Genomic DNA, 12,353 nt, shown 5'->3' with positions numbered 1-12,353 from the left:
TTTGGCAGGCCTGGTGGGAGCAGGGGGCTGAGCCTCTGGGACAGAGAGGGCTGGTTAGGACAGGCCTGAGGGCGGAGGAAGGGGTTTAGATTTCAGTTGAAAGGAGAGGTTCTCAACTCTATAGGACTCAGTCATCCTTTTAATAACAAATATTTTGTTGCTAGCCTGCAGTGAATTAATATGTAACAAAACCTACCTCTGCACAAAAAATGTCACGTAGGGGCGCCTGGGTGGCTCAGTCAGTTAAGCGTCTGACTCTCGATTTCCGCTCGGGTCATGATCTCACGGTTTGTGAGTTCAAGCCCCACATCGGGCCCTGTGCTGACAGCTCAGAGCCTGGAGCCTGCTTCCGATTCTGTGTCTCCCTCTCTCTCTGCCCCTCCCCTGCATGTGCTCTCTCTCTTTCTCTCAAAAATAAATAGACGTTAGGGGCGCCTGGGTGGCTGTCGGTTAAGCCTCCGACTTCAGCTCAGGTCATGATCTCGCGGTTCTTGAGTTCAAGCCCCGCGTCGGGCTCTGTGCTGACAGCTCAGAGCCTGGAGCCTGTTTCAGATTCTGTGCCTCCCTCTCTCTGTCTGACCCTCCCCCGTTCATGCTCTGTCTCTCTCTGTCTCAAAAATAAATAAACGTTAAAAAAAATAGACGTTAAAAAATGTTCTTAAATAAAATAAAAATTAAAATTCAACACATTTTTGAGATTCATTCATGATGTATACTACAGTATTGTTCATTCACTATTCATGGATGTGTAATATTCCACTGCCATATGACGTTTATCTCATTGGATAAGTGTTGCAGGCATTTGGATCGCTTCCAGCTGTGTTCTAGTGTAAGCAATGCTGCTCTGGGTGTATTGGGCCCATTGTGTACATCTTCTGGGCATCTGTGCAGGAGTTTTGATAGATCAGGGTTTCTCAGCCTCAGCCCTATAGACATTTGGGGGAATAATTCTTTGTCGTGGTGGCTTCCTGTGCACCGTAGGGTTTTCAGCAGCATCCTAGCCCACACCCGTTACATGCCAGGAGCACTTTCCTACAGTTGAAATGATGTTTCCATACATCACCAAACATCCCCTGGGGGCAAAATTGCCCCTCCTTGAGACTCCCTGTTTTGGGGCACTTGTTTTCAGCTCTGTCAGGCCCAACACCCTCTTTTTATAACATATTTTGCCACACCACTTTGATGATCCTAAAAGAGATTCACAAGTAACATAACCCACCTACACAATTTATTTTTTTATACATTTTTAATGTTTATTTATTTTTGAAGGAGAGAGAGACAGAACGTGAGCAGAGAAGGGGCAGAAAGAGACGGGGACACAGAATCTGAAGCAGGCTCCAGGCTCTGAGTTGTCAGCACAGAGCCCAGCTTGGGACTGGAACTCAAGAAACCATGAGATCATGACCTGACCCGAAGTCAGACACTTAGCTGACTGAGCCACCCAGGCACCCTAAGTTATTAAATATGACTTTATTAATATGCAATACTTTAAAAAGCAACCTTGGGGCACCTGGGTCGCTCAGTGGGTTGGATGTCCGACTTCGGCTCAGGTCATGATCTCACGGTCTGTGAGTTCGAGCCCCGCATCAGGCTCTGTGCTGACAGCTCAGAGCCTGGAGCCTGTTTCAGATTCTGTGTCTCCCTCTCTCTGACCCTCCCCCATTCATGCTCTGTCTCTCTCTGTCTCAAAAATAAATAAACATTAAAAAAAAATTTTAAAGGAGGTCCCTGCAGATGTCTTCTGACACATTTGTACTCTGGTTTTGTTGCTTTTGCAGTAATCACACAGAGCAGTGAGGATCTCGGAAGTAAATATGTTTTGGAAATGCTGTTACACATTACCTACTGCTCTCCAAAGGACTGAAGATGGGTCAGAACTGGCTCCAAAACCTTTCCGAAGGAGAACGATTAAGTCATGTTTGGGGCTCAAAGGTAGTTGCAGGTTTAACCCAACTGTCTCTGTCAATGTTGGTTAACATTCCACTTCTGCTTCGGATGGAGTTAATATCCAAACCAGTGCTGTAAGTTCAAACTGGTCCTTAAGTCTGGTCATCATGCCTGCGTCCTTCAACTCAGTCTCCAAGAAAAAGCGTCGTGGGGCCTATTCCTATCGAATTGCTCTGAAAATAAAAAACTGGAAATTCCTTACAAGAAGGTTTATTCTGAAATCTGCTGACAATTTTCTTCATTTTAGCACGATCGCTCTCCTTTTCCAGTAGGTAAACTTTCAACCATGTCTCAAGTTATGGTACTTCATTTTGCAATATCTCAGTTATGATGTTTCATATTGATTGAATTAAGTAATTCCCCAATGATTGCAGAGAGCGAAGAAAATACTTTTAAAGAATTTTCCTTTGGAGAGCCATTCTACTTCTAAGGTTAAGACAAAAATGTTTGGAAGCTTCTTCATTGTGACTGAAACGTTTAGGGAATTACCTATAATTTGAGGAGTCATCCTTTATTTTACTCTTAAGTTGAACTATGCGAAAAGGCCAGGAATTGATAATTATCCACAAAGATGTAGGTTTTACACTGTTCGGCCAAATAACATGGAAAAACATTAATTGATTTGTAGAATTTCTCGTGAAGATTCTTGGTGGCCAAGTGTTGATGAACGGATTGCGGTTACCTTTTTCTTAGGTTGGTCCCAAAATCTCATCGGCTCCCAACTCATGTGAGGACAGACTTGCTGGGAATTCTTACAAGCACTTCCCTTTTTTTTCAAAGTAAGCTCCACACTTGGGGTGAGACCTGCACTTATAACCCTGAGATCAGGAGTAGCTGATCTACCAACTGAGCCAGCCAGGGGCCCAGTTATGGGACCTCTTTTTTAAAAAAAATGATTGTAGGGACGCCTTGGTGGCTCAGTCAGTTGAGGAGCCAACTCTTGGTTTCGACTCAGGTCATGATCTCGTGTTTTCAGCCCCACATCGGGCTGGCAGAGCCTGCTTGGATCTTTGTCTTCCTCTCTCCACCCCTCCCCCACTCGCTCTCTCTCTCTCTCGAAACTAAATAAATGTTCAGCAAAATCTAGGGGCGCCCGGGTGGCTCAGTCAGTTGAACGTCCAACTTCGTCTCAGTTCATGATCTCATGGCTCATGATTTCAGGCCCCACGTCCTGCTCTGCGCTGAGGCACGGAGCCTGCTTTGGATTCTCTGTCTTCCTTTCTCCGTGCCCCTCCCCTGCTCACACTCATTCCCTCCCTCTCAAAAATAAATAAACATTAAAAAATTATTTAATTAAAAAAATAAAAAATGGTTGCAATTGAGTGAAATACATTGAATCTATAAAAACTTATGAGTCCATGACGAAACCAAAAAGAAATAAAAACAAAACCAAACCCCACGCTCTTTGCCACTACTGGGAGTGGCTGATACGAGTTAGCTCTTAACTCTGAATATTGGTGATTAAAAGGGAAAAAAGGAAAAAATTCAGCATGTATGGGAAATAACTAGGGTTGAAATGTCCTGACACCTAGTTATATAAAAATTATTTGTTATATATTTATATTATCTTTTTATATAGATGGAAAATGTGGCAAAATATTAACAATTGTTGCACCTAGATGGTGGATGCATGGATGTTCCTTGTCTATCTTTTTTGTAGGTTTGAAGCTTTTCACCACAAAAAGTTTTAAAAGTAAGAATTTCTCTTAACATTTCCTATTAGTTTAACCAATCATCAAAAAGATGTTTTCAGATTTTCTCTACATTTTAATTTTTTTTAATGATTTATTTTTGAGACAGAGAGAGACAGATCATGACCGGGGGAGGGTCAGAGAGAGGGAGACACAGAATCCAAAGCAGGCTCCAGGCTCTGAGCTGTCAGCACAGAGGCCAACACGGGGCTCGAACTCACAGACCGCGAGATCATGACCTGAGCCAAAGTCGGACGCTCAACCAACTGAGCCACCCAGGTGCCCCAGCGTATGTTTTAATGTGTGGCAGGAAGAGTATCTCCGGACTACTCTTCTTTATTAGAAATATCTATTATAGTCTCTCTTGTTTATTTTCCCAACTGTATTATGGAATTCACTTGTTTAGTTAAGCAAATCCTGTTTGTATTTTTATTGGAATTACATTAAAAGTACAGCTTATTTGGGGAGAATTGACATCTTTCTGATGTTGATTTTTCCTGTTCAAGAACATGATAGAACTGTCTACTTACTCAAGTCTGTCCTTAATGTTCCTTAGTAGAGTGTTAAAGTCTTGTTTGTAAATAGTATACCCATTTCTTGTTAAGTTTATGCCTGAGTATTTTATCTTTCATTGCTCATGCATCCAAAATGACTTTAAAATTTTTTTAATGTTTTATTTATTTTTGAGAGAGAGAGAGAGACAGAGTATGAGTGCGGCAGGAGCAGAGAGAGAAAGGGATACACAGAATCCAGAGCAGGCTCCAGGCTCTGAGCTGTCAGCACAGAGCCAGACACAGGGCTTGAACCCACAAACCGTGAGAACACGACCTGAGTTGAAGTAGGACACTTAACCCACTGAGCCACCCAGGTGTCCCTCTTTTTTTCCCCCTAAGTTTTCTTTAAGTTTATTTATTTATTTTGAGAGAGAGAGAGAGCACAAGAAAGGAAGGGGCAGAGAGAGAGGGAGAGAGGAAGAATACGAAGCAGGCTCTGCGCTGTCAGCACAGAGCCCCATGCGGGGCTTGAACTCACAAACTGTGAAACCATGACCTGAGCCAAAATCAAGAGCCAGATGCTTAACTGACTGAGCCACCCAGGCACCCCTACACTTTCTGTTGCAGGACCCAGTGTTTTCCTTCCACGGCAGAGACTGCTTGCTATCCACAAAAATCCTTTCTCTTCTTTGGTGGTAATAGACTGCTCATGGGGCATGTGACATCATCTATGCTTTACTTCCAAGGTTCCTTTGGGGTTGGGTTTAGCCATGTGCTAGATTTTCTTTAGTAGAATTTGGTTGGGATGACACGTGTCACTTTCTGGACTGACCCACAGAAACTTTCCATGTGTGCCTTCCATGTCTTCTCCCCATGCTGAGGGCTCGAATGGTCACAACCTTTGGGTTCATGGAAGGTTTGTGCAGAAGATCACAGCTCTGATGTCAGCCCAGGGCTCGAATCGTGACGTCGTGCCCAGTGCTTGGGCAGAACTCCCCACCAAGCTGGCCCTGCCACCCTAAACTGTTACATGAGGGAGAATCAGACACCTCTGGGGCCTGTTTGTTTCGACATCTTAGTCTATCCCCACTGCAAACACCTTCCGATTCAGTTCAGAGGCTTTCAGGGCTATGTGGCAGAAAGGCTGGAGAAATCAAGGCAGAGCTTCTAGTCTCAGTGGACGATCAGGTTAGTGCTGACTATTTTCGACTACAATCCTTAGAGATGTGGAATGAAATATCTGATTCCACAAATGGAGTGCAAGGCTGAGCTTGTAGGGAGGAAAGGGAAGTTGGAAATCTTCGAGTACTAGAAACAAAGACGAACCTGAGTGCCAGGGAGGCAGCCTGTGAGCTGAGGGGCTGGCAGTCTCGGGGGCGCTGGGAGGGGTCAGAGGCTTGGCATTGCCTTTGTTGCTTGCTTGCTTTTCTTTTAGAGACTTAAAAACAATGGATGTTGACGACTTAGTATATGCCAGTCGTCGTTCTGAGCTCTTTATGTGGGTCCACTCATTCCATCATCACAACCTTCTGGGGCAGGTGTAGGTAATGCACCCATTTTACTGATGAGGACACTGAAGCACAGAGACGTTAAGCCACTTGTCTGTGGTTTCACAAGTAGAAAGGAACAGAGTCAGGACTTGCACCCAGGTTGTCTTGCTTCTGAGTCTGTGCTCTTAAGAAGCGCGTGTCGCTACCCTAGGCCAGTGCAAAAGGAAGAAGATGAATACAAACCTGGTTTCGGGCTCCGTTTTACTTTGGGAGTGATGGTCCAGGCCTGGCATCTATCAGCGCCCGTGCATCGCACATCACCCAGAATCTGGGGAGGAGGTGTTGAGCTGGAAACAGACCGCTAAACCTGCTTTCCGGACAAGCCTCTTTAAAGTCTTGGGGTGGGGAGTGAAATTCATTGTCTATGCTCTTTCCTTCTGAAGAACCAGATGCCGTGAGATGGACTAACATCACACCCAGCGCAGCAGTCCCCTGTGTCCCATGAATCCCAGGAAGCCCTCCCACTAACCAGCAAGGTGGTGGCTGTCATTTGGGGAGCAGCTATCTGAGCTGCTCTTAGGAATACATCCAGGTCTCCCCTTCTGTAGCTGTAGTTATGAGCTACACAGAGAGGGTTGGGGACCCGGAATGTTACATTTTTCACATCCCAGGGGTCCTCCAGACCTGAGTCTCTCTCATGTTACTGAGTACAAAAGCATCCTCTCGTAAGCACAGGAAGAAGCTCTCTCAGATAATTACAGATAGAATGATGGTGGGGAGGAAGTGTCAGACCATCTCAACCGGGCCTGGGGTTTCCACAAGGGGGCAATCTAACACTTGCTTACAGGTTCTCCAAGGGAGAAAACTTGGTTTTTAACCTCACTTAAGAAGGAAAGATGAAACCTCAGGCTTTAAGGTGGGATGAGTTTGAATCGCGACATTTGCACAAAGCTAGGACACTTGAAGGCTGCAATCATTTTACAAGGAAGACCAACAAACTTCCCACTGGCCCAGGGAGGCAACTAGGAAGGTTGTCTCTTCTGTGGATCTGGCTGGGGAAAAAAATGTGTTTTCATCTTCAGACAGGCATGGAGCCTGAATTAGCCCACTGGGTGGTAAACTAAAGCTGATAAATCATTACTATTAACATTTTTTTTTGACGTTTATTCACTTTTGAGAGACAGAGAGAGAGCAGGGGAGGGTCAGAGAGAAAGGGAGAACAGAATCTGAAGCAGGCTCCAGGCTCTGAGCTGTCAGCGCAGAGCACGACGTGGGGCTCGAAACCATGAACCGTGAGATCATGACCTGAGCCGAAGTCAGATGCCTAACTGACTGAGCCACCCAGATGCTCCTCAAGCTGAGAAATTATTTAAGAAATTAACCCTAGGCTGTTTGTATGTCTTGGGTGCCCAGCAGTGGCAGACGTGGGACCACTTTGGTGGCACACAAGCCCTTCTCAAGGTACTCACAGCAGAATGAAGAAACAATTTCCCGCAAACAAGGGTAAGGAGAGCATTACCTACCTGAGGAGCTAATTCATGTCTCTGGATAGGAAGACTTATTCTTATCACAAAGGTGCCCATTCTCAACATTTTCACATGTTATTTCAATATTATCTTAATTAAAATCTTAAGGGTTGTTTTATAGCATTGGAAAATCAATTTTGAAAAAGAAACCAGGGGCGCTTGGGTGGCTCAGTCGGTTAAGCGTCTGACTTCAGCTTGGGTCATGATCTCATGGTTTATGAGTTCGAGCCCTGCGTCAGGCTCTGTGCTGACAGTTCAGAGCCTGGAGACTGCTTCAGATTCTGTGTCCCCCTTTCTCTCTGCCCTTCCCCCACTTGTGCTCTGTCTCTGTCTGTCTCTCCCTCTCTCTAAAAAATAAATGAACTTAAAAAAAAAAAAAGAAAAGAAACCTGATTTTGAAATTCATCTTGGAGAAACAATGACGGGGAATAGCTAATGACAGTTTGGAAAAGAACCAGGAAGCCAGACTTGCCCTGAAGAATATCAAAGGATGTTGTAACATTATTATATCAGTTAGAGTCCAATCAGGAGACATGATCCACACAGTAATTTGAATCAGGGAAATTTAATATAAAGAGTTATTTCCAGAGGATTGGAAGAATGGGGAATTTTCTAGTAAGGGTTACAAAGAACTCTAGAGAACAAAGGAATAGTAGATATAGAGAGCAGTCCCCTCCCCTATAGTAGATATAGAGAGTAGTGCCTGAGGAAGGGCACACACACACCTAGGCTGGGGGCCACCCCTCACTGGAAAGGGAAATGAGAAGTCACTGAAGTATCTTCCCAGAAACACTGCAAAGCTGCCAGTGGATATACCAGGGGCAGCTACTGACCACTGGCTGGTCACCAACTGGGAGTTGGGGAAGCTGACCTCAGTAGGAGCTGGTCCCTGGAAAAACCATTCTGCATGAGGCAGATACTCAAGGGAGCTGTGCCCATGAAGAATCTCATGTGGGAAAACTGCCAGCCCAAAAGCTGAGCCTTAGATGGGCAGAAGACATGAACAGACATTTCTCCAAAGAAGATATCCAGATGGCCAACAGACGCATGAAAAGATGCTCAACATCACTCATCATCAGGGAAATGCAAATCAAAACCACAACGAGATACTTTCTCACATCTGCCAGAATGGCTAAAATAGATGCTGACGCAGGGGATCACCATCCTGGTGCTGCTGGAGAGTGAGTAGTTCCCTATGGAGCTGACCAGACTCTTCCAGAAGTGCTGGTTGTTGGCAGTGTGTTCATCACGCTGAAGAAGTACGATGGTTGAACTAAACCCATCCCAAGGAAAGGTTCTGTGGGGGGCTTTGAGCTCTCAGGCAACATGTGTCTGTTAAGAGCTACTGATGGGAAAAAGATCAGCACCGTGGTGAGCTCCAAGGACGTGAGCAGGTTTCAGACGACTTACTCAAACCTATTGAGAGCTAACATGGATGGGCTGAAGAAGAGGGACAAAAAAAGCTAGAATAAGACGAGCTAAGAAGCACAGGGAAGGAAACCAGATTTCCTGTTCTCACCAGCTCACCACCAAATTACTTTTCTTCCTTTGGTTCTTACTTTCGGCCACAAAGCTAGGTTGCTGGTTCCCCTATAATAACGTTTCATGTGAGATTAGGGTCATTTTGAATGGAAGAAAGGCTGCAGTGTTTTCAGGGTAGTTGTAAGAAGCCAAGTCTATTTTAGAATTGGCTACTTGGTCTATGTTGCATGGTTGTATATCCTGGGATTACAAAGTCTCTGTGTGAAAGACAATGGATCATTAAACCTATATTTATCTTCAAAAAAAAAAAAAGGGGAAAAAAAAGAATGGCTAAAATAAAAACTCAGGAAACAACAAGTGTCGCTGAAAACGTGGAGAAAAAGGAACTCTCATGCACTATTGGGAATGCAAACTGGTGCAGCCACTGTGGAAGACAGAATGGAGTTTCCTCAAAAAATTAAAAAGAAAACTACCCTATGATCCAGGAATGACACTACTGGGTATTTGCCCAAAGAATATGAAAACACTAGTTTGAAGGGTTGTATACACCCCTATGTTTATTGCAGCATTGTATACAGTAACCAAGTTATGGAAGTAGCCCAAGTGTCCATCGATAGATAAATGGATAAAAAAGATGTGGTATATATCCACAGTGGAATATTATTCGGCCATAAAAAGAATGAAATCTTGGCATTTGCAACAACCTGGATGGGTCTAGAGAGTCTAATGCTAAGTGAAATAAGCCAGTCAGCCATACTATACAATGTCACTCATATGTGTCATTTAAGAAATGAAATAAATGAACAAAGAAAAAAAAGAGACAAACCCAAAAAACAGACTCTTATCTATGGAGAACAAACTGGTGGTTACCAGAGGGGAAGTGGGGTGGGGAGGGGAATGGGTGAAATAGGTGAAGGGGATTAAGAGTACACTTCTCTTGATGAGCATTAACATATGGAACTGTTGAATTACTATAGTGTACATCTGAAACTAATTTAATTCTGTGTTATCTACGCTGGTAAAAAAAAAAACCCAAAAAACAAAACCCCAAAAAACCAAAAACCAAAACAAAACAAAAGCTCAGCACCAGAGAAAGGGCAGGGGAGACGCACCAGAACCTGGAGAACCCTTTCTTCCTTTAGTGACTTTTCAGCGCCCTCTATTGGTAAGGACAGGACTTCCAGCAAGATGGGCTAATAAAACCATGGAGATAGTAGATGGCAGGGCTGGGTAGTACCAGTCAGATCCTGCAGCCAAAGAGGGAAGACCCACCAGTGGAATAGAACCCTCAAGTAGGCTGCTCCTTGGTTTTACAACTCTAGACCTCAAAGATGGTAGAAGAAATAAAGTTACATTTTAAAGTTACCTTTTGAAGCACTGCTCTTTCAATGCAAAATGTTTCAGTATTTGATGACTTAAAATCTGTTGAAAAGACAGTGATCTATTTTGTCTACGGAGATAAAACTGCGGGAATTTGCAAAGGGCACCACAGTTACAGTAAGAACACAATGGGTGGTTGGCGGGACCTGCTTACAGGTAGAGATCATGCCAAGATGATTTTTCAGCTAAAGCAGATGAAAAACACCCCAACGCCCTTCAGATGAAATCAAGGTTGATGATTCACTGGGAGACGTTAGCGTCTCTGTTCTAGATTTTACGCCAAAGACATCATATATGTCTTTCTTGTATGTCCGCATTCACTTAACTGGGAAGAGTGAAGAAGGAGCTAGACCACGATGACTAATGTGGAGGACAAAGGCAAAATACATACGGAAAAAATTAAACTTCCTTTTAACTTACAGCACATTGACAAGTCATTGAGACAGGCAGAGTGAACTTCCTCTAGGAACTCAGCTGCCTCCATGTTAATACTTTGCCAAGGGCAAAAGGCAATCTTGGCTTAACATTAGCCAGCCCTCCATGATCCTCTAAGTCTCCTTTAATATGTAAAAGTTCCTTCAGAAACTACCTTTATGTCTAACCCCCAAGATATATGTTAGCAATCATCCTCCAAGCATATGGCCCACTGATGTACCTCTGAAGGGTCTCATGACCAAGGTTTTATTAGACAGTAATAAATGACCTTTTCCTAACAACAGCTAGCCCCTCAAGGTCCTGGAAACCTTGCTTCCAAATTCCTTAGAGACTTCTGCTAACCCTAACCCCCTCCCAACTTGAAAGTATATAATCAGTCGCTCCTCACAACCCCAGGGCAGCTCTTTGTGCCCACAGGTCCCGTCCCCATGCTTTAATAAAGCCCAAATCCCAACATTTCAGTCCCAAATCCCAACATTTCACATCAAGGACCATTTGAAATCAGATTTAAAAACACACAACTAAACAACCCTTACAACATCTTTAGGAAGCGCAGACATTAAGAAGGAAGCCCCTGACTTGTCTTACAACTTTAGTTTTCTTTTTTTTTTTTTTTTTTTTTTTTAATTTATTTTTGGGACAGAGAGAGACAGAGCATGAACGGGGGAGGGGCAGAGAGAGAGGGAGACACAGAATCGGAAACAGGCTCCAGGCTCCGAGCCATCAGCCCAGAGCCTGACGCGGGGCTCGAACTCACGGACCGCGAGATCGTGACCTGGCTGAAGTCGGACGCTTAACCGACTGCGCCACCCAGGCGCCCCTTTAGTTTTCTTTTTAACGCATCTGAAAGACATCAGCACCACTAGAAAGCCTTCTCATTTTAGTCTTGGAGAGCAACAAGATATGGTTCTTCTGTCTCCAGAATCTGCATTCTCTGAGTTACCTTCTACATGTACAACGTCTATGTCTTGATACAAAGATTTTCATTTTATTGCCTTCGGAAAAAGAGAATGCAGCTATGGGAAGATGGTAAAGTTATTGCCATAATATGTCCACAGCATACTGAATACAGCGTTTTTGTATATAGACTAATGAATCTTGAATTATGGAAGTAATATGTGAATGGGGAGCTAACCCAGATTTCTTGAATGAATGAATAACAATGGATGCAAGGGTGACTTTTCACTTTCTACTCTCTGTACTTTTGCTGTTTTTGTACAGTTTATTCTCCTGTGTCATTTGTGTAATTAAAAATAAATAAAGTTCTCACTTCAGCAGCACATATACTAAAATTGGAACGATACAGAGAAGATTAGCATGGCTCCTGGATGACATGCAAATTCGTGAAGCATTCCGTATTTAAATAAATAAATAAATAAATAATATCAGGGGTGCCTGGATGGCTCAATCAAAAGAGCATGCCACTCTTGATCTCAGGGTTGTGAGTCTGAGCCCCATGTTGCATATAGAGATCACTAAAAAAATGAATAGATGAATTCAAAAAACTAAACAAAAATCAAATCAAGAACATTATCTTTCAAAAAAATTTTTTAATGTTTATTTTTGAGAGAAAGAGAGAGAGAGAGAGTACAAGCAGGGGAGGGGCAGAGAGAGAGAGAGAGTGAGAGAGAGAGAGAGAGAGAGGGAGACACAGAATCTGAAACAGACTCCAGGCTCTGAGCTGTCAGCACAGAGCCTGACATGCGGCTCGAACTCACGAACCATGAGATCATGACCTGAGCCGAAGTCAGACACCTAACTGACTGAGGCATCCAGAAGCCCCGATAACATTTCATTTTTTTAAATCATAAAAATAATATTTTTATACTGTAATTAAAAACCTGTGTATGTTTCTGATACAAAATGTTATCTAGACTGCAGACATGTGGAGCATAGAACAGCTAGCTT

The 12,353-nt window shown here is 43.6% G+C and overlaps 1 pseudogene; it reads left to right on the top strand.

Annotated features, from left to right (window-relative positions):
• The first annotated feature begins 11,707 nt into the window (after nucleotides 1-11,707).
• LOC128776274 (U6 spliceosomal RNA) lies at nucleotides 11,708-11,808 on the top strand (annotated as a pseudogene).
• Nucleotides 11,809-12,353: the final 545 nt, after the last annotated feature.

Source organism: Panthera pardus, unplaced genomic scaffold (genome assembly GCF_024362965.1).
Source record: "Panthera pardus isolate Hobbes unplaced genomic scaffold, ASM2436296v1 HiC_scaffold_12, whole genome shotgun sequence".
In the NCBI taxonomy this organism is placed as follows: domain Eukaryota; kingdom Metazoa; phylum Chordata; class Mammalia; order Carnivora; family Felidae; genus Panthera; species Panthera pardus.
This window is presented reverse-complemented; position numbering and strand designations above follow the sequence as displayed.